General features: G+C 45.1%; 1 protein-coding gene and 1 long non-coding RNA gene across 3 annotated transcripts in view; one reads left to right on the top strand and one right to left on the bottom strand.

Annotated features, from left to right (window-relative positions):
- LOC310762476 overlaps positions 1 to 23,039 on the bottom strand; it is a 531,937-nt gene that overhangs the window by 395,822 nt on the left and 113,076 nt on the right. The window lies entirely within an intron of this gene.
- NLGN1 (neuroligin 1) overlaps positions 2,652 to 23,039 on the top strand; it is a 623,846-nt gene continuing 603,458 nt past the window's right edge. Inside the window, exon 1 of one of the 2 annotated variants that reach the window (XM_083613216.1) lies at positions 2,652 to 3,579. The gene's annotated coding sequence lies outside the window, so the exon portion shown is untranslated. The remainder of the gene's footprint in view (positions 3,580 to 23,039) is intronic. The other variant, XM_083613220.1, reaches the window with a different exon arrangement.

Below are 23,039 nucleotides of genomic sequence, written 5' to 3'. Positions count from 1 at the left end.
AGCTGCGCTCCTCCCTGTTGGCTGTTTGCAGTATGGTAGCGCTGCAGAGAGCTTGCTGGGGAGACCATGCATTTAAAAAAAAAGGACTCAAAAATAACTTAAACAAGGTTTTAATAAGAAAAACAAAAACTCCTTTTACACTAAATACATTAACAACCAAACCAGACCCAACCACCAACCCATCCCCCAGGGTAATGGGAGAGCTAGGTGCTGCTCCTTATATACTACACCCAAATGCTGACACACCTTAATCAAATACAACTCAGCAGCACCTGCTATGTTTCACAGCTGTAAAGCTGGGTCTCGTTATCTTGCTCTGGCCCCTTAAAGACATACACATCGGGTGGAACAATGATGAACCTTTACATTTAAAGAAACCATTCAACACTCCCGGCAGTCAATTCTCCTCTGGTCACTGCTGTGGATGGATGAAGCACTATACCACTGAACAAAAGTGCACACCTCATCCTAGTATATGCATTTTTGCACACATTACTTGGCTGGAGAACTGCAGCACAGTTAGAGAAGTGCAAATGTGGAAGGATGGCTGCGCCTGTTGTTTCAGAAAGGGAAAATCCGGTAAGTTTTCCTTTAAACGTGAACAGCTGAAACATGTCTAACAACATGCCTTTGACACAAATAAAGCACACGGCTTCCCCAAAGAACCATGGGAACTGTAGTTCTCTCCTTCATTCACAGAGGTACAGTTCCCAGGATTCTCTGAGGGGGGAAGTCATGTGCTTTAAATGTGTGCTTGGTGCAGTAGATGGAAGGATAGTGTCCAGATAGGCAAACTAAGGCCCAGGGGCTGGATGTGGCCCAATCAACTTCTAAATCCAGCCCACAGACGGTCCAGGAATCAGCGTGTTTTGACACGAGTAGAATGTGTGCATTTATTTAAAATGCATCTCTGAGTTATTTGTGGGGCATAGGAATTTGTTCTCCCCCCCCAAAAAAAAATAGTCTGGCCCCCACAAGGTCTGAGAGACAGCCCCCTGCTGAAAAAGTTTGCTGACTCCTTGTCCATATCAAGGGAAGTAATAGTTCCACTCTATTCTGTCTTGGCATAGGAGCCAACTCCTAGGGGCTGGGCCCTCACAATAAAATATTTGAGGGAGCTGGGCCCCCACAAAGTTGATGGGCACAGTGGTATGCGCACACTGTGTCATGCGATCGATTATGTGGGGTGTGGCTTATCTGGGCCCCCACAATATTTTATTTAAGTTGGCACTCACAACTAGAATACTGTATCCCATTCTGGGCAGCACAATTTAAGAAGGATGTTGACAAGCTGGAATGTGTGCTGAGAAGGGTTGACCAAGATGATCAAGGGTCTGGAAGACAAGACAAGCCTTATGAGGAACTGTTGAGGGAGTTGAGTATGTTTAGCCTGGATAAAAGGAGACTGAGAGGAGATACAGCGGTGCCTCGCAAGACGAAATTAATTCGTTCCGCGAGTCTTTTCGTCTTGCAATGTTTTTCGTCTTGCGAAGCACGGTCCGTCGCAACTGCACCTCTTCAAGCGGCTTTAAGAGAAAACGAAACAAACTCGCAAGACGTTTTCGTCTTGCGAAGCAAGCCCATAGGGAAAATCGTCTTGCGAAGCAACGCAAAAAATGAAAAACCCTTTCGTCTTGCGCGTTTTTCGTTTTGCGAGGCATTCGTCTTGCGGGGCACCACTGTAATAGCCATCTTCAAATATCTGAAGGGCTGTCACATGGAAGATGTGGATTCGAGTTACAAAAAAGGAGGTTCCGACTAAGCATCAGGAAGAACTTTCTGACAGTAAGTGCAGTTCGACACTAGAATAGGCTCCCTTGTGGTGAGTGTGTGAATTTCTCCTACAATGGAGGTTTTTAAGTGGAGATTGGGTGGCCATCTGCCATGCACGAACGAGATGAAATTCTTGCATTGCGGGAGGTTGGACTAGATGACCCCGGGGATTGTCTTCCAACTCCGCGATTCTATACTGCCGGCCTGCGTCTCTCCCTGGAAGTTCCACCTCTGCGCGAGAATATTGGGGGAGAGAAAGGATGGGGACGGACTTTCAAGGCCAGCATTTGCAGAAACGCTGCTGCCTCCCTCCGTCTGCACCCCTGGCCCGAAACACACACACACACACGCATAGTGTGGCTCCCCCCTCCTCCGCCCCGTTTTTCTTTAATTTCCCTGTTCCACGTCACAGTTGACGCCGGGACCTTTGTCACCCTCAGTGCTGCCACCACGCTGCTGCCAGCCAAAGCGGAAAAACGGGAGGTGTGTGCATGCATATGTGTGTGTGTATGTGGGCGTGTGTGTCAGTGAACGCTAACAGCGGGGGCGGGTTGGACGAGGGCTCTGCGCGCAGGCGCGTGCAGGCACACACACACACACACACACACACACACACAGCCCTCCCCAAGCGAGGGATCCCCTCGCTTCCCAGGGATTACCCCCCACCTCCCTCTGCAACTTCTCCCCAGTCATGCAATGGAGATGGGGAAAAGCTAGAGGTGGACGAAAGCCTGAACGCATTCCTTGTTCTCCTAGCTTTGATTGTGCTCGCCTCGGCTGCTGCTGCTGTTGCTGCTGCTGTGCAAGCGCGCCCCTTCGCGCGCGCGCTCCGCACACAGCTGCGAGGCTGTTCGGCGCGCGTAGCGGCGTGTGCCCGTGAGCGCGCGCGCGCGCGCCTGAGCGTGTCCGCGCCTCCCTCTTATGTCTACAGGTAGCAGCGGCGGCGGCGGCGGCAGCAGCAGCAGCAGCAGCGGAAGGGGGGCGAAAAAGGCAACTGAACTGCAGGAGCCTTTGCTCGAATTTGGAAAGCGGCTGATGCTCCCTTTGCCTACGGATGTACAGCCTTCTGTCTCCTTCGTGATCCCGTCTCCTTGGGCCACTGTGTGCTGCTCTTCCCTGATCCCCCTTCTCCCTTCATCCTTCTCTCCTTCCTTTTTTTAAAATTTTAAATAATAATAATAATTTTTTTTAATCACCCTTGGGGATTTTGCATGATATCTATCTATAGATACAGAGCTGCAATTCCCCTCCTTGCAAGTGACTTTTCTCTCTGCAAATAATTTTAGAAATTAATTTCCTCTCTCCCGACGTGTTTCTACGTTTGGCTTGCTAAGTTTGTAGCGAGACACGTCTTCTGAAATTCTCCTTTCTCCCGCTCCTTTTTTGGGGGGGTGGGGTGGGGTGAGTGGGGAGGGGGGCGTTGGTGTAGGATCGGTCGCAGCGACAGCCTCTCGCTGGATGTAGAAAGGCACAGATTTTGCGATTTTCCTCTTTTCTCCTTCCTCCCCTTCCCCACCAAATTCTCTTCTTCTCTCCATCCTACCTCTCCTGGACGCCTCTCCCCTCTCCTCTCCTCAAGACATTTGGAATCCTCTAGGGAGCTAATGGATACTAAGGAAACAGCTTGGCACATTCTTCCGTCGAGTCCCTTTCCAGAAGAGGAGCATTAAAGACATGCACGTTGCTTGCTCCCCCCTTGTTTTTTTCTTTTCCTAAAACAAGACCCAGCCTTCAACTTAGCTTCCTCTTCTTCTCCAAGTATTTATGATTGCAGATCAGGTACAAAAGGAGGAGTAGTTTGATAAGGTAAGGCATCTATTTCTGTCCTTTCCAAGACGCCAGCATGTTATCTATCTGGGCTTTCCAATAACTTGCCTCTTTCTCCCCATCGCTTTCCCCAGAAGGGGTTCATTTCTCTCTCCGCCGTCCCCCCCCCCACCTCAGGTCCAAATCTCTCCTATGCTTCCCCCGCAAAATATATCTGAATTGTCTTTGTGTGCGCTCTAGTATTAAATCTGATTAACCCTCCACCCCTCCTCCAATATTATAAGAGTTTATGTCTGCTCCAGGCATGTTTTGTCTGTATGGGAGAGCTGGATTTCAAACACACATGCCAGTATCTTCTGATTAAAGGAACAGCTCCCACCCCCCCTTTCCCCTTTTTGGGGTATACTTCCTCTTCTTCCACAGCAGTCTGCATTAACACAGCATACATAAGCAGCAGGCAAAAGCCGGCCTTTATTATTTATGTGCCTAGGAGAAACTTGACAAGTGGAACTAAAAAGTCTTTATATATCAAGGTATTTGCTGCAGCTCTTATAAATAAAGCCCATTTAATTCGAGGGAGTCAGCACCATCAGTTAAGAATAGGGTGGAGAAGACAGCCTGATCCTTGTAGAAGTGGAGGGGGGGCATTTATTGATTAAGGCTTTGGTTGTACGTTTGGGGCTCTGTTCATATTTGCCCTTAGCGGGGGAAAAGCCCATAATCCTTGCTTCAAAAAGCCAGAAGCAGTGGGATATATATATATATATATATTGGAATGGGCTAGTTTTCCAGTAACACTCTCCCCAAACATTTTCTTCTCCCTGTGCTTTTAAAATGCATGAATTCTTGACCTGTCCTCTCCTGTGGTTCTCAGCCTCTGGCTGCAATCTCTGTGATATACTTCACCTAGGCTTGACTCCTTAGTGACCAGCTTCTTAATAAGTGGCTCTGTGTTTGGGAAGGATAGAGAAAAGTCTTTATGGGGGCGAGACAGGGGCGCGTTGGCAGAGGAGCGTGCAGTTGTGGGGGGCAAGGAGGAAGCCCCACGGAGGGTGTGCGAGAGAGACACCCCCCCGCAACACGCTGGAGAAGCGTTAGTGAGAATCACAAGGGTGCTAGTGCATCTGAATCTTCTGTGCATGGTGCTTGCTAGTTATTGGCAGCTGAAGAATGACTGGGAGCAGCAGCCAGGAAACAGAGGAAGGAAAGAGGATGTGGAAAGACAGTGGAATCAGGCAAATGAACTGAAGGGGAGGAGGGTTGGGAAGAGAGATTGGGAAACATAAGATGCTTGCACTGAGAACGTTTGCAAGCTTTCTGGCCACACAAGGTTCTTCCATAGGCATTGCTGTTCGGTGTGTCTTTAAACGAGTTAAGCGCAGTAGCTTATCAGTCACTAGGAGTCAGAGAGACGGGTGGTGATGGGTGTGCTTGTGCATTTGTGCATGAGTGTTCAAACACTGGCTACAGAGAGGCGCTGATAGATTATAAAGCATCCCCTTGGAGCAACTGCCTTCACTTCAGTTCATCTCCTTCGCAGGATCTGGCACCAACCCAACCTGGCCTTCTCTTCTTCATCATCATAACATGTCTGTTATTTCCCTTATAGTTATTCTCCCCTCCTGGGTGATTTCCTTCCACGTTACTTTCTTGGGGCGATTCTCATCCGCTCTGCTGAAACATGCTCTGTAGAGGTCTTTCTCCTGTTTTACGAGGGGCAGGAAGTGGTGTAAAGAAAAGGATGGTGGGAAACACCTGGCTGGAATTTATTTGCATTACAAAGAATCATTTGAATTGCAATTAACTCTCCCTGGGATATAACCATATGCAATGAAGCTGTTAGAGCTGAGGCAAGGGGAAGGTGACATAAAAGAAATTAGGCTTGGCCTCTCAACGATATAGATCCTTGGTCTCCATCAGTGAGCTCTCTGGGCCATATTTTATATCCCAGGTTCATACTTGGGAAAGAGCAAGGCTTTCAGCAAGCAGCTAATTGCAGAAATATTCTGCTTTTTATGGGATTTAATGGTCCTTTTTTGTCTTAAAATAAAATCTCTCTGTGCTAATAAAGCAGTCTGTATCTATCACAAATTACTTGTGCTCCTCTAAGGATAAATGTTAACCTTTTTTTTAATGCATCCATTTCCAAAATAATTAATTGCTGTGAACAATTGCTAAAAGGGTTCTTGGTAATAAAGGTGTCGTCAAGAAATGCTGGGTGGCATTTGACCATAGATCTTTTGCTATGTTTTTTTTTTTTAAATAAAAAAAACCCATCAATATGAAATACCCAGCGATTCTTTACCACTTGACAGCCACAGGGAACTGAGGGCACATCTGATGAGAAGATCACGGGTGATTAGGGACAGGGGTGATGGGATGGGTCCATTCACCAAAAGGGCACCGGAAAATTCACATTGTTCTTGGTTCAGACAAGGAGCTAAGACACCACAGGGGCTGATTTAGTGACTTGCACAAAACCCAAGTGGGCAACACGGTTTGGACCATCCGATTCCATGTTTTGATTAAAAGGGAAGGAGGGGGGAAGTGAAATGTTGTAGTAAGTCGGCTGGTTCTGGCGTTAGCCTTTGCAATCCTCTTAAATAAACGCAGGGACTGTGGTATTCAGTTTTTTAGCAGAATATATTTAATGCTCCTGCAGCACTAGAGGAAGTGGTGATGGAGAAAAAGGATAGATATATATATATATATATATATATATATATATATATATATACATATACATATATATTCCTTCCAGTCCATCCCTGCTGCCTTTATTTTCATGCTTTCTTTATTAATGGGATTTGCTGGAGTTTGTCTCCCCTCCTCTTTTTCTTCCTTTTTAAATCCACCATTTACATTTAGGATGAATAACAGAAAGAAATGTCTTTTTAAAAGCCCCTCTTCCGACGAATCACAGAAGCCCCCAGCCGCTGAAGCCTCTCATCCCCCACCCCCCCGAAAAAGAAGAAAAGAGCCCACAAAAAGATTTTACGCTTACCTAACTTCCCCCCACAAGCCCCTTGTTCCTGTTCGTTGCCTCTTCTGAAACACTTCTGTAGCTGATGCTAGAGACAACGTTTGTGTATCTGATTGCCTCTGATCATTTGTTTTAAATATATCGCCCCACGTTTCAGCTGGAGTTCCATTTAACAGTATTGACAAATCATTCATTGTAGGAAAACATCATTAGAAACATAGGCTCTATTCATCATGTGAGCTCTCTTTCTCTAGGCCGCCGAGTATTGAATATAATTAATCAATGAAACTAATTTCTTAACTAGAGAATTACCTTGTAGCTTTGCTGCGAAATGTTTATGTGGCTTCTGATCATCCCTTGGAGGGCTTGTTCCTGGGGCCGGGGGCTACTACACTGAACGGGCAGGAATGATTCTGCCTGGCTTGCAGCACTCAAGACTGCTCTAGCATGGACTCCCATCCACTGAACAGTGAGAAGGGAAGTCCCTGGTTCAAGTCTTGTCTTTGGCGTGAAGCAGCTGAGAAGCTTTAGGAAAGCCGCCTTCTCCCAGCTGTTCATCTGAACGTTCTGTGGCATTCTATTATGCGAGTAGACATAGATGGCTTTCTCAACGCCTGAGGTTATTGTGGGCTGGATCAGTCCAAAGGCCCATCTAATCCAGCATCCTGCTCTCACACTGGCCTACCAGATGCCTATGGGAATCCTGCAAACAGGACCAGTGCACAGAAGTGCCGTCCCCACTTTTGCATCCCAGCAGCTGCAGTAGTGGATGGTGGGGTGGGGTTGTGGCACGTACCTGACCTCCCAGAAGTGGAGATGCCTCTCCTCCCCAGGAGGGAGAGTGGGAAAGGCAAGGCAGGAGGGAGGTCAGCACTGTGCAAACACACTGGCAGAACCAATATAGTGCTCTTGCTAGTGTGTTTGCACAATACCAACCTTTCCACCTTGCCATTCCCATTTTCCCTCCTAGTAAGCAGTGGTGACCCAGCTGCTGGGAGGTCAAGTAAGTGCTATAGCTCAACCCTACAGTCCACTACTGGGCAACTGGTGTTCAGAGGCATAGTGCTTCTCATGTTGGAAGCAGTTGCACCCAATGCTCAGCATTGGTCCTCAGCAAGAAGAATCTTTAGTACCCCCCCCATTCCTTCAGCTTTGGATACCTTGTTTTGTTTGACACATGCTTTATCTCTTCCATATATGATAAAGCTATGATCTATAAATCTGTATTTATTCATGCCATATGAACGCTTTGATTCAGCTGCTTAGTGGATGGTTGTATCGGGCAGGTGTTCCTCCTAGCCAGATGATCCAGTTCTTTGCCTGGGTTGCCTCTCCTGAAATCTACCCCTTGTCGAGATGTCATTGATTGTATTGCTGCTGTTGGTTTCTATGGTGAAAAGTGTTGGAATCTTGGAAGCCAAGACCCAAGTTTGGGGCAAGCACTCTTGGGTGAGAGAACCCCAGCAGAGATTTAGCACCACAGTACAAGCAGCAAAGAAAGGTGTGTAAAACCTTCCAGTGAGTCCCTAAAATGCCCTCTTTTAAAAGCTCTTTCCAAGCGATCTCACTTCCCTAGCATAGACACAGAACAAATGTTTTTAGTAAGTCATACAACGGACTCCTTGCAAAACTCTTCAAATGTCAGATTCAGGTGCTTTTCTATACAACAGTCAGAAAAGATGCTGCTTAATTACAAAAGGTAAAAGTTACTAAACTATTGGTGGAGAAAAATATTTGTTTCAGACTCCATTGTGGTCTGAAACAGAAAGAGGCTGGTTAAAGCCATGCGCTGGAGTGACTAGTTTAGAGCTCCTTGCATGCTGAAATCCACTTGGAGAGTGAGATATAACCTCACTTGGAGGTTATAAGCCTTGATCAGGGCCATCTTACCCATAGGTGCTAGGGGTGCGGGGCACCTGGGCACTGGGCTCTCAGGGGCTCCAGGTCGAGAGTCCAGGGCCTGAGAGTTGAGTCTAGGGAAAAGCCTGCCCGTCGGTCAGAGTGCCGCAGTGGGCTCTTCCGCACCACGAGTTTGGGGGTGACCAAGCCAGCGAGACACTGAGGCGGCCAGCTGGCTTTGCCCTCCTGCACGTCTGGGATTGGGCAACCTGGGAGGGGGGTGTCTTTGCACCCCTGCGCCGCATATGCTTAAGACAACCCTGGGCTTGGTGACCCATTTTCTCTCAAGGTGTAAAGTGATGACAGGCTAAGCCTGGCAGGACAGCTTACTCTATGGTTTAACTCTTTCATGAACTAATTTGGATTCAAACATGTAGAGTTATGTGAGGCTGGAGAGAATCACACTTCTCAGCACAGAGTGTTTGCGATTTGTGGGTGGTAACTATCTCCACCCTGAGATGGATGGATGCCAACCGGTAACCCCTCACATAGACTACTGCAATGTCTTGTGGATAGGGCTGCCTCTGAAAATGGTCCAGAAACTACAGTTGGTTCAAAATAGAGCCCCCAGGGTATTGTGGCTGGGTATTTTCATCATGTTATGACAGTGCTTTCCCAGCTGCACTCACTCTGAGTTGGTATTGGGACCCAATTTAAAGTGCTGCATTTAATCTGTAGAACTCTAAAATGCCTTAGGATCATCTCCCTGCATATGTTTACATGAATCTTAAGTTCCTTCTTCATACGCACAGAACTGAGATAGGTGAGCACTAAGGAGAGGGATAGCCTTTTTGGTAGTGGCACTGCAGCTATGGAATGCTTCTCTTAAGAGAGACTCACTTGGTGCCTTCTTTGTGGTCTTGCCAGCACCGGACAAAGTCCTTTTCTATCACCTTGGCTTTTAAATTGTGTTTTAAGTCTCAAATTATTTTATACTGTCACTGAAACAAATATGGTTTGTTTTTTGCAGTTGTCTATTGTTTCTGCCAATTTTATGATAGATATGAACGATGGTTTTGTTGGCAGCCACCCAGGGAATACTTACTGATAAGTTGAATAAATAAATAACGAAAAACACCTGTTTTAAAGATAGAGAACAAGGAGACTGACTTGTCTTCCAGTGGGAAATGTGGGAAGTCATGATGAAGAGCTCAAAAACACAAGCACAGAGGAAAATGAGCTGAGCAGAACTTCTCTATCACCAGCCATCCAGTGTAATTTGCCCTGTTCATCATCCATTTTCTTTTCCACTGCAATTCTATGAGCCACAGCCAGGCTCCTCTTTACCACAGCACAGATCTAGTGTGGATAGACATGTATGCACACCTAGCCCCTTGCACACAAAGCAGGCCTGAGCAAGATAAACTTTCTAAAAGATAAAGAAAACCCATGGGTTTGGCTCAGGATTAGTTTATGAAGGACAGAGTGGTTGAAATGTAGAGAAGTTGACCTGACTTAATGTATTCCTGACAGATACTTGTGCTCAGCTGCTGTTTGAAGACCTCCAAGGACAGAGGTTCCCAGTTCCAGCCTAAGTGGCTTCTTTGGTTGATGAACCGCTCCTGGCATATCCATCATATAGGCTTGATTTATGTTAGGGAGGGGCTGTAGCTCAGCGGTAGAGAATCTGCTTTGCATTCAAAAGGTCCCTGGTTCAGTCCCTGACATCTCCAGGTAGGGTTGGGAGTCAACCCTCCCAGAAAATCTACCAGTGAGGGAGGACAATACTGAGCTAGATGAATCAGTGGTCTGACTCTGTGCAAGGCAGCCTCTTGTAGTCCACACTGTTGACTCAGCAATCAACATGGAAGAAGAAGAGTTTGGATTTGATATCCCTCTTTATCACTACCCAAAGGAGTCTCAAAGCGGCTAACATTCTCCTTTCCCTTCCTCCCCCACAACAAACACTCTGTGAGGTGAGTGAGGCTGAGAGACTTCAGAGAAGTGTGACTAGCCCAAGGTCACCCAGCAGCTGCATGTGGAGGAGCGGAGACGCGAACCCGGTTCACCAGATTATGAGTCTGCCGCTCTTAACCACTCCACCATGCTGGTGTAAGAGAGCAAGCGTTCTCTTCGGTAGGAGGGAAGGAAATTTAGCAGTGGATTTGAATGCCCACTCCACATTTTCTGCCCCATTCTTGGGAGAAGAGTTTGGAGCATGAGTGGGGGTTTGGGGGAGAACTCAAAATAAATTTCAGAGAGCAGGGGCTTAGCAGAGTGGAAAAAAACAAAGGAGAAGAAAAGTCAGAAATAGCCTCTCCCACTGCAGTTCCTAACAAGCCCCCATCGCCTGAAAGTTAATTAAGAATTGTCCTCTCCCAAAACTAGGTGGCAATTGTTGGTTCCCCTTTTGCCCCTTCCTCCTTGAATGCGGGCAGGGGAAGGTACTTCCAAAAACATGTGGATCAAGGCCACTGAAAACAGTGTCTGATAGTAAAGGAATAATGATATCAGCAGGAATAATGATATCAGCAGGGTACTGTTAGCAGAACTGCTTTGTTTCATTTTCAAGTACTCTCTCCCTTTTAAATACAACCGACTCAGCTGCCTTTGAAACAATTGGTCTTGTCTGTGTGCTGCCACAAAATTTTTCAGGTTCCTGTGCCCATGAATGCGGCAATAACAGAGGAGATCCTTAAACGGCAGTGAATTGCAGGCAAACGCTAGGGTTCAGGAGGTCAACTAAGTCATTCATTATTGCACCGGGAACATTGCTGATCTAGGTGTATGGTAAATTAAATCTCATAAGGGTAACTTCTGGTAGAGGTAGGATACAGCTCCCCCGTTTGCTCTGTAGAATGGGAAAGAATGCTACCCTATGCCGCACACCTTGTCTCCCTCCCCTTTGAGTCAATGCCGTTCACAAGCACATATTGCAACCTCCCCTGGTTCTTCAGACTTAGGCAAGCAACAAATCCAGGAGTCTTACTGAGCCCTTTGATGGGCAGTATACATTGTTGGAGTGGGCACTTTACCATGGGGACCTGATTTAAGTCAAAAGAAAATTTGCCTACAATTATTCCTAGTCCTGCATAGAAGAAGAGATGCTTCTGTCCATTCATCCCCAGTAGGGTGTGAGCACCTTCTGTCTGAGCTTCTCAAAAGGCCTTCATCATTGGTTCAGGGTCAGGTGGGTCAATCTACACTCCATTATTTGAATGGGCTGCTTTTTTCGTGTTGGATTTGATCACTGGAGCCATAAAGACTTAGTCCAGTGGTTTTCAAATGGCTCCTTGGAAGATTAGGTTGCTGAAGAAATCAGCAATGATGGACAATTGTTTGAATACAGGGTGGAGTTGCATTCAGCAGTGCACCCTCAGTTCCTGTGTGAACGAAGATGCCTAAGAAGTATGACCTGTTCCTATACTTACAGGTGGTAATCATTTTGTGCGGCAGTTCTGTTCCTGGCCTGCGTGCACATTGGTGGAGCATGCACAAGCCCACTCCTCCCCATTGCACCCCATTCTGCCCTCTTCCGGGCCCAAGAGGACCAATGCATCGGTAGTCACGTGTCAATTGGATGTCCACAAAATGGTCAGCACCTGTACTGAGCCTGTGCCTAGGAAATGACCCAAGATCCTTGGTAGATCTGATGGACTCATTGGCAGAAAATAGGTATGGAATGGCTTCCCTGAGGGTAGGAAGTCACAAAACCCCTAGCGTAGGGTCTTTCATATTAAAGGAGAAGGCAGTGTGGCCTCTTATGGCCTGTTGCAGCCTTAGGTTTGGGCAGATGCATGATGTTGTATCCAACTGAGTCCTACTTAGAGTAGCCCCATGGACTCAAGTTAGTCTGCACTTTTTAGAAGCTTTTCAGGAACTTCTACTTTGGTTTGGTTTGCAGCAATCGTGTTTGAGCCTCAATGCTGTTTACACTTATTGCAATGCCTTTGATTTAGGGTTGCAAACTTCAGTCACTTAATCGGTTAGGTTAAATGATATTCTATATATATCCTGTAAAGTAGTTATGAAAGCTACAGATGACAGGCATCATATTAGCATTCCCCTTTCTTTCTCATGCAGGAGGGCATGGCACGTCTGAGGTTGCTTTTTGATGTCCGTAGCAGGCACAAAGTATGCTCCCCCCCGGGAAAAACATGGGGATTTTAATTAAGTGATCAATCAATTAAAAATCACATGAGTGATTTATTTAATCAGGTGGCAGTCCTACATTTGCATTATATTTTATACCAAAAACTTTTGCTTACATGCCTTAACATTTACATTATCAGAGAAAAATGAGCTCTACGCTGAAACAAATGGAAATGAAAAAGCTGATATATTTCTAGCAGACTGCAAATAAATGTGGAGTTGGGACCAAGGGGTCAAATGTTGTTTTGCCACAAAGGGCAATTTGTTAAAGCATCCCTCTAAGTGCTAGCAGATCTTGAATTGATTGTACTCTCCAATCGATAAAGAAACTCAAGAGACCAGTGCATCTGGTCTGGACCCAGGATGCACTGTTGGCCTGACCCAAGTTACAATTATTCTAGTAACTGAGCTGATGGATTTGCAAAACCTGAGAATGGATTTGTTTCTTCTTGGTATATTAAATCCACGTTGCTTAGTATCCCATCACCATGAATGGCCTGTGCTGGAAGAACATTACCAGTGGGGTAGGATGATGGAATATTCCACTACACACCATACAGCTGAGTTTCTAACAGTCTGCACCAGCCTTTCTCAACCTGGAGTCCCCAGATGTTGTTGTAATTATTTAAACAATTTTCCCTACCCACGTCAAGTTTATCATTATCATACCCATATTGCAGAGGGATGGAGCTGTGGCTTAGAGAACGTGGGTTATGCTAGCCTTGCAAAGTAACCTGATGTTGTTATACAGAGTTTGCTGGAGGGCGGGGTGAGTGAGAGTAGTGTATGACAACCGTGGAGTTGGAGACTCGATTTTCTTGGTGTGTGTGTAGGGAAAATGCAGTGCAGATAGGGTGTGTGAAATTTATTGTACCAGCAGTGTGATTAATTAAGGTATGGATGAGTAAAAGGGACTCAGGAAAAGAACAGGAGGTTCAGAAGCAAGTGGGAATATATTGTCTACATTCCTAATAGACAGCAAGTACATCTATTGAGAAACCCTGGAGAGGCACACAGGAATACAAGTTTGTCAGAGGCCAGGTCTACCCAGGTCCTCCCACTCATTCACTTGACCTACTAGAAATAATGGACCTGCTCTTTGATACAAGTTATGCTTGTTTGTTTGTTTGGAATATTTACTCCCCATTGCCTACGGCACTAGGAAGATTCCAGCAGAGGCTCATGTTGACAATATCCCTTTTCAGGTACAGACTGTACACAGTTTTCATGCCTTTATTTATTTTAAAGCATTTCTAGACTGGCTAATGTTTTAAATACTCCTAAGCGGTGCACAGAAATAAGACAAAAACGACAAAGCTTTATTGCAAACGTGGCCGCATCATTGATTTGTGTAAAAGCACCACAATGCTGGCAGTTTTATCTTAGATCCTGGATTTTCAGGTATGTTTTTAAAAAATGAAACACCAACCCCAATGAGCAATTATGGTTTTCCATCACAGCCAGAAGGCATCTCAACCAGGCCATGGGTCTGTGAAAGTATCCTCAGATCAGTAAGTTGAGGTGGGGGTGAGAGTGACAATACAATGTACATTCTCTCCTGTGGTTAAGGATGTGTACACATGATGTTTTGCTTTTGAATCTATGGAGACTAAGTACTTCTCCACCCCACCCCCCGTAGTCTACACACTAGGGCTGCCATATTTTAGAAAGTGAAAATCCGGACAGAAAAGTTCAGCTTTTTAAGGCAAAGTTCTTGAGCTTTTTTTTTTTTTTTTTTTTTTTTGCAAAATTGCAAAAAATAGAGGTTTCAGAGCTTTCCTCACCCCCAGAAATCACCCAAATCTGGATTTTCCCAGACATTAAAGGGGATCCCAGCCATGTCCGGGAAATTCCGGATGTATGGCAACCCCACCACACACAATCTAGATCTATTGCATTTTTATTTATTTTTTTGCTTCTGCAAAGCACTTTTTGAGAAACTGGTTTCATTCTGAATAGAAAAGCCCACTGGAGATTATCCCACTGTGTGTCAGTCTGAAAACACATGAAAGCAGTGTGTTTGTTTGAAAACAGGTGATGGCAATTGGGGTGTGTATGTGTGTGTTGTGAGTAAATGTACACCAAGATGGCGATTCTTCTTCATTCACTTGAGACATGTTCAGTTTGGAAAAGGCGTGGTAATCTAATCAAGGAGGAAGATTTCAAATGTGTATCAAGTGACTGCGTTCAGCCTAGTGGACATCAGAATCTGGATCGGAAGCAGCATTTTGACAAAGAGCACAAACTATACTGGATTAAGGAAACACTACATTTTTGTGCGACATATGGGTTAGTGTGTACGCAGCCTACTTTGTGTGCCGTTGCTAACTGGAATGCAGGCACAGTAGCCAATCGGCACCCTGAATGGGGCAAGAAGTGATGAGGAATAGCCCAGCAAACTGGGTCTCTCGTCTGAAAGGAGAAACAAGTAGGACTGTTTAAAGAAATCAATGAACCGATTGCAACTGCATCAATTTGCTTATGAATACATATACTTTTGTTGGGACGCGGGTGGCGCTGTGGGTTAAACCACAGAGCCCAGGACTTGCCAATCAGAAGGTTGGCGGTTCGAATCCCACGATGGGGTGAGCTCCCGTTGCTCGGTCCCTGCTCCTGCCAACCTAGCTGTTTGAAAGCACATCAAAGTGCAAGTAGATAAATAGGTACCGCTCTGGCGGGAAGGTAAACGGCGTTTCCGTGCACTGCTCTGGTTCGCCAGAAGCGGCTTAGTCATGCTGGCCACATGACCTGGAAGCTGTACGCCGGCTCCCTCGGCCAATAAAGCAAGATGAGCGCCACAACCCTAGAGTCGGTCACGACTGGACCTAATGTTCAGGGGTCCCTTTACCTTTACCTTACATATACTTTCAAAAGCAGGGTGGGGGTAGGGGTGGGGAAGAGTGTACTGTTATGAGTTTGGGAGCAGGGGAGTACCCTTTGAACCCTTGGATCAAGCAAGTATTAAAATATAAGCCAGGCTTGCTTCCTGATGAGGTGATCGCCTGGGCGATGGGCCATTAAGAGAAAAAAGGGAAAGAGCTTTATGTGAAATGTGTGGCCCCTCCCTCAACTCATTGTTAGAAGAACAACGCCAGAGTTGGGTGTTGCAGCTGTGTGAGCAAGAAGAAAAAGCAGCAAGCTGGTGAGGGAGAGTCAGAGCGATGTTTGATTTCCACCTGAAGCAAACGTGTATTAAAAACCACCACCAGCACCCTTAAGTGTGGCAGAAGTGGTTTGAACTTTTGCACGTGCCTTTCCCATCCTGTGAACAAATGCCTCAGAATGCAATGAACATGTGACTAAGCAGGGTCAAATTGGTAGCTTTGGGTTTCTCGCAGTTTATCATTCTTCCTGCCTATGCATTTTCACACCAGCAAACTTCACCCTCCACCCCCCATTCTTTTAAGAAAAATCCTCATCAGGATTTTAATATAATTTTATCCTAATAAACGATTGCAGCTATGGGGGAGGAAAGGCCCTCTTGGGGTGTTTTTGCTGTGAACCCCTCCATTGTAGGCTAAGGTTGTGTATATGTGTAAATAAACCATATATCATAAAGACACCACAGTCTCTGCTGTACCCCGTCCCGAAGGAAACACAAACCCTGGGTAAGCTCCTCAAATCCCTGCAATCTTGCACTGCTCAGAGCTTGGGGAGGTGTGCAACAGTACTTTATCGGTTTGTAGACATTGGCCACATGAGCCTCAGTAGGCCGTCCATCAGAAAAGAAAGTCCCCTTGTGCAGACTGCCTCCATGTACATGAGACACTTGCTCCACTGTGATTCGCTTGATGTTTACCTAGATTTTCCAGCTGACACATCTCTCTCTCTCTCTCTCTCTGTGTGTGTGTGTGTGTGTGTGTGTGAGGAAACCCATGGCCATGGGAAGCACATGCCTTGATTGTAGATGGAGCAGCTGGCCACACCCCACCCAGTGGCCACCCATTTAGGGTTAACGAGAAACAGCCCTATGCATGTACAGGTGTGCATGTGCAGGGCTCCTCCTTGTAACTAGGATCCCTGATTGGCTAGCATCCTCCGATTGTGCATCATTGGGGTTGCTTTTTTTTTAACCCGTTTGTGGCAAAACGTTTTACCTGTGGAGGAAATAGCTTGAACACCTATTTGCTACAAATCACAGGTATTTGTTTTAAAGACAGCAAGCGTGTGTTAAAAACCACCGCCGCCACCTTTAAGTGTGGCAGAAGTGGTTTGAACTTTTGCACGCTCCTTTCCCGTCCTGTGAACAAATGCCGCAGAATGCAATGAGCATGTGACTAAGCAGGGGCAAATTGGTAGCCTTTGGTTTCTCGCAGTTTATCATTCTTCCTGCCCGTACATTTTCACATCTGCAAACTTCACCCTCCCCCCCCCCCGTTAAGAAAAATCCTCATCATGGTTTTAATATAATTTTATCCTAATATACGATTATTATTTTTCTAAATTTGCCTAACGTACACCATTTTGCAAAATAATTCTCACAAGTATAATAGGTGGGATTCACCATCAGTGGAACGCCTGTGCCTGAGAGGTCTCCTTCCTCGCCCCCCCTGCATGCCCCCACTCCTGAAATTGACTCTTGGGAGTGGGGTTGGGAGAATCCTCAAAACAGTGAGGGAGGGAGGTCATTCCGCCTGGCAACTGAGCTGATATGCTTTTGTAGATGGATCATTTTTAATAGAGTGGCATTGAATTCAGCTCAGTGCATTTCTGTATGTCCTCACTAATATATTCATTTCTATGCATATTTTATCCCAGCATATGCATTTTTTTATTATTAAAAAAAAGCATACACAGACACATTACTTGGCTGAATAACTTGCATTGCAAAATGCATTGGAGAAGTGCCAATTTCAAAGGATGGCTGTGTTTCGGTCTGCCTATTGCATCGAAAAGTGCAAATTAGGGAAGTCCACCTTTGGAATGTGAACATCATTGAATTGCTCTCCCATCCCCTCATGTGACCAAATGACACCCACCATAGCTTTGGTGCCACACCAGTCTTCGCTTTAAGAATCCAGAGACACATTTCCTTAGATTCTTTGACTCCTTAGCGTAAAACACTGTTTCGTAGGACAAGGGGAAAATATCTACACACCCCTTGGCTATCCAGCAGGGAACTCCTTTCGCATTCTTTTTGAAGTCTGTGGGAGGTACACAATGTTTAAACATGGGGAGCTGACAAAAATATTATGCAACATCATCCAAATTAATGCGCAAGGCTCCCTGTCTCTCCTTAAAGTTTCGTTCCATTAATTTCTGTAACTCGGTAGACTTTAAAAGTTCAGATGAAAAAGGAACTTAATGCAATTACACTCTTTAAGGACTCCACATTAGCTGGTGGTATTTGATGTTGACTACTTCTTGTCTCATATTTTTCCTTTTGTGTTCAGCATTTTCTTCTGCAGAATTAACTTATCTGGCTGTTTTCAATAAAGTCTCACCTCCAGCTGAGAAACGTTTAACTTTTTTAAAAAATAACTTTGAAAAAAGGAATTAAGGAAGGGGGGAAAAACCCTTCTGAGCCACTAATTAAGCATATTTATTAGAAAATTAAAGTTAAAAGGGGCTTAACTGCAGCTGAAACTCCAGAGAAAGCCATATCTGGCTGGCAATTTTTATTGTTAAATTGGTGGTACAGTGAAAATGAAAAGTCACTCAGTTAAGAGAGAAGAGCTTTTAGATCTATTCAGTGGAGCTTACTGTTAGTTATTGCTCGTATTCCAGGGGCACTCAGAGCGCTCTTTAAAACTCATCAACTCACTGGGCTAAGCTGTGTGCAAATACCTAATGCAAGCTTGTCTGCTGAAGTGGTGCCTTACAGACTGGGAGATGGATAGCCAACATTGTAAATCTCTAAAGGGCGCAATTGGAAGCACCTATTAACTGGGCTGCAACCCATTTCAGGTCCAAATCTACATAGCTAAGGAGTGCAGCTGTGCCAATCATTAGCCCATTTCAATTTGGGGTGTGTGAAAGGGTTTCTTTGGACTGGTGGTAATGAAATATTTCCCGGGGGTGGGGTGGGGGGTGGGGAACTACAGTGGTACCTTGGGTTACATACGCTTCAGGTTACAGACTCTGCTAACCCAGAAATAGTACCTTGCGTTAAGAACTTTGCTTCAGGATGAGAACAGAAATCACGCGGCGGCAGCGGGAGGCCCCATTAGCTAAAGTGGTGCTTCAGGTTAAGAACAGTTTCAGGTTAAGAACGGACCTCCGGAACGAATTAAGTACTTAACCCGAGGTACCACTGTACTAGTTTTATTGGCTGCTGATGTCAAATGAAACTAACAGACGTTTTTTGCTTTAGACATGTGAGTGATCCTAACTAATCAGGGGTGGCATCACAGTAGTATGTAGCCAATTGGGTTTGGCTGTGTGCTGATGTCACTGTGGGTTTGGAAAGCAGATCGGGAAGAATTGTCCTTACTCTGAAAGCATGAGAACTTTAAACCCCTTTCAAAGCTATCTCTGAATAATCACTGAAATGGGGCTGTTTCTGACATTGCCAAAACCACCCAATGAACCATAGGTGCTTAACCTCTTCCTACGAAGGGGGAGAAAGTGTCATAAGAGATATGGAAGTCTAAACTAGATGCTACAGACAGACACATGTGGTCCCCAGGGCATGGTCTTGAGGCATTTGATGAAACAAATTTGTTGAAGCTAAGCAGGTCTGGGTCTGGTTCAGTGCCTGGATGGGAGACCATCTTGCAAACAAATGTACGGCACCTTGAGTTCTATCATGGAAGAAAAGTGAGATATCAGTGCAATGCAGTGACTAAATTAAAAATTGCCCAATGTGAAAACCAAATGCATGCCTTATCCTTTCCCTACCAGTTGAACCTATTCCGCAATGTATTTTTATAAGGGCATTTTCTGTGGGACCCCACTGTGTAGACAGAATGTGTAGCCTTACCCTTAGTTTCTCATGGGTTATTTCTGATGGTTGTTGATGCAGAATGGGAAGTCGATCTATATAATAAAACTCTAACCAACACCAGGCCTTAGCTTTTGATCATCGGACAATGGGAAGTGCAGAATCAGATACCATTCTTCAGTGTTGCTTGCTAAAAAAATAAATACGGTGGCTTCACCTGTCCCTTATAAAAGGATAAGACCCCATCACAGTCCGTCTTGATCATGAAACTCCTGGGGAAAGAAGGAACTGAATGGTCATTTCTTCCACTTTCTTCAACAGACTTCAGTTGCCTTCTAGGGTAAACACTGAGTGTTCTTGCTTGATCATCCTCATTGCATTCAGCTTCATGGGTATTGATCCTATTTCTTCATAGGCTCTTGAAATGGTGCCTGTTTTTGAACCAGTTCCTTGAATGCTAGAAGGGAAGAATTGATCGTGTCTTCTGACACCTCAAACCTGCCTTTCTGCCTCCTTCCGACAATTCATTGAGTCTTCCAGGGATCTGAGTAGACACCAGTTGCTAACTCAGAACCAACCCTGGGTATCAAGCCTTGATACCCACAATTCCTGCACTGCGGGCTGCCGACACTGGGCCATTTCAGGAAAGAAAGGAGGCATGGATAAAGGATGCATTGTTTGGAAAATGATCAGGCTTTGTGATTGGCAACCAAGACGCATTCCAGCATTGCATGAAATAGGCACTTTTTAACCTGATTTAATGGTTGTTTTAATGGGAGTCGCAGCAAAAGGAATATAAGCTTGACAATGTTTAGGGCTCCATAGGGTGAAAGTGACACACTGAACTAAGGGCAGGCAATGTGGTGCCCTTCAGATGCTGTTGGTCTACAACTCCCATCATCTCTGACCGTTGGCCATGCTAGCTGAGGCTACTGGGCTATGTACTCCATCAACATCTGGAAGCTATCATGTTGCCTACCACTTCGTTAAACCATGCTTAAAGAGGAAGCCATAGAGGAAATGAGGAAGACTAGAGAGGAAGCCAAGTCTACACAGGAACAGGAAGTACCAGAAGGACCACCTGCCACTGCATAGATCTGTAATACCATTTAGATCATCTAGGGAAATTTAACTTGTGGTACTGTACTCTACAATATATCAGAGGGCAGTCTGAAAATGGGCATCTGCTGCCATTGCCTCTGTACTCTGGAATGCCCTTCTCACTGCTATACATGAAGCATCAGTTGCTTCAGATGTTTTCTAAAGAATTAAGGGTGAATTTTTAGATTTGTTTTTATCATACTCTTTTACTGGTATCTATGTTGCCTCTCTGTCTCCATGATACTGCTTTAATTCTTTTTATGTTGTGTACCACTTACATATTTTCAAATGCTAATTTTTAAAAACAATTATATCAGTTTCTCAATCACCTGAGCCGCTCTCGTCAAAGTGTGATGAGGCAAACTCCATAACTGATATATCTGAGTCAGAAACAGATTCCTAGCATCTGCCTCTTCCCACCCATTCTTAATCAAACGCTTGACCTGCCGCAATCCAGCCAAATATTTCCATAGTACTGGGGGTGATGCTTGCTGGAATCCTGCCTGGTCCCTCCTCACCCAATTTGTGCATTGTATCAGACGTGTGGAGTGGGACAGTTGAACGTTTCCCAAGGATTGTCACAGCAGGGCCTATGACACTGGTGATCCACTCCAAACCCCAATTCAGGGTCCAATTTTGGGGGAATGTCAACTGGGCACCTGAGAAAGGAAATTAATGTGTTCCACTTCAGATAATTTCTGATTCCGTCCATATTGCTAAATTCAGCATGTTGCATTGGTTCTAGGCCTCTCTGTTTCCTCTCTGCTGGCAATGGTTGCGCCCTAGATGCGACCAGGCAATTTGCTTTTTGCAAACCTGGAGGATACCCATGTCCAGGAGAAAGCAATGGGGTGGCAGCTTTTGTTCAAGGTCTATAGCTTGACTGCAAAAGTTCCCAGGTGTTGAGCCTGGGTAGGGCTGAGAATGCATGCTCCTTGAAATCCTGGAGACAGGGGCGTAGGAAGGGGGGGGGAGGTCCGCCTTGGGTTCCATCATGGAGGGGGGGGGTGTCAAAAAGGAACAATTACTGCCCTACTAGGGCGGTTCATAAAAAACTTTTTTTTGAAAATGCCTGCTCCAAAACTCTTATCTTCCTACACTAGGGATTATATAGCTATATTTGAAATTTCATGCATATCAGTTAATATCTTGACCCTCCTCCATGAAAATAACTGTTTACTTGGCCATTGTCATATGTCGTGAATGCTGAAATTTCAATTCAGTGGAGCCAAAACACAATCCATCCTGCCGATTTAAGTATCTGTCCACAGTCACCTCCTTGTTATCAGAGGCCCATAATCCACATCCCTTTGTAAGAAAATATGAAATAATGCAAAACTATTTTTGCAGGGGGGAAAAATCAATGGGGGGGTGACAAGAAATTTTCCGCACCGGGTACCACCTGACCTTCCTACGCCTATGCCTGGAGAGCCACTGACAGTCAGAGATGGCAGTCATTAGCTAGACCTGACTTAATATAAGGCAGCTTGCTAGCTTTCTTCTATGTTGTTCCAGCATTTGTGCCTGCATTCCTTTTTATTTCTAAGCATTCTTACATCGTAGGAATGTGTGCTTAAATTTACTCTGGAGTGTGTACGTGGAGCAGAGCAGTATCTAAAGCGGTTCATTTTCCCACTAGCTGAACTGCACAGTCAATTTCTGTTCTGTAATTTGTTTTGAAATCCCATTGACAAATCAACAATTGCAAATTAAATGATGGCAGACCTTCAGGCATCACAGAGCTATGGCAAACGCAGCACTCTAATGTTCATTATAATAAATCTTTCCCCTCCGCAAATGTTTTAATGTGAAACTTTATCATACCTCTGGCGTATTCATGCGTGTGGCATCATATCCAGAAAATTCGGCAAGTGGTGCCTAACAACGTCATTGATTTCACTTAGAAGAGGGCAGATAAACATGTAATCTAATAAACTAGAGGAGATGGAGGTTTAATACTTGTTCCTATATTATATATTATTATATTGATTAGAGGGTTGATTCACATGTAGCCTTAATGCATAAAAAACATTTGTTGCAGAGGGTTGATTCACGTATCTTCTGTGCATTAAAAACACAGTATACGCCTCCCCATATATAAAGGCAGATACGTATGGAATGGGTTCATTTTTTGTAGCACGCACATTGCTCCAGTGAAAAGCAGCCCCTTATATTTACATGCATAGTAGCTAGCACAAACAGTGAATACTACAACTTTTGCTGTGATAACACTGGAACTGAGCAGTCATCCATCATTGCTTTGCATCCCAAACGCTCTCCATCCTTCTCTCTGGGGGCTTCCACATGCAAGTTCATTGTGGACTGTGGTCACATCCACGCTCATGCATTTATAGTGCTCTTGTACCACTTTAACAACCATGTCTTTTTCCCCACCACCCAATAACACTGGGAACTTTAGTTTGTTAAAAGTGCTGACAGTTGTCAGGAGACTCCTCACAGAGCTAAAATTCCCAGGACCTAACAAACTACAGTTCCCAAGATTCTTTGGGTAAAGCCATGACTCTCAAAGTGGTACAAGAG

This window comes from Podarcis filfolensis, assembly GCF_964270895.1.
Source record: "Podarcis filfolensis genome assembly, chromosome: 5".
Taxonomy (NCBI): Eukaryota; Metazoa; Chordata; class Lepidosauria; order Squamata; family Lacertidae; genus Podarcis; species Podarcis filfolensis.
This window is presented reverse-complemented; position numbering and strand designations above follow the sequence as displayed.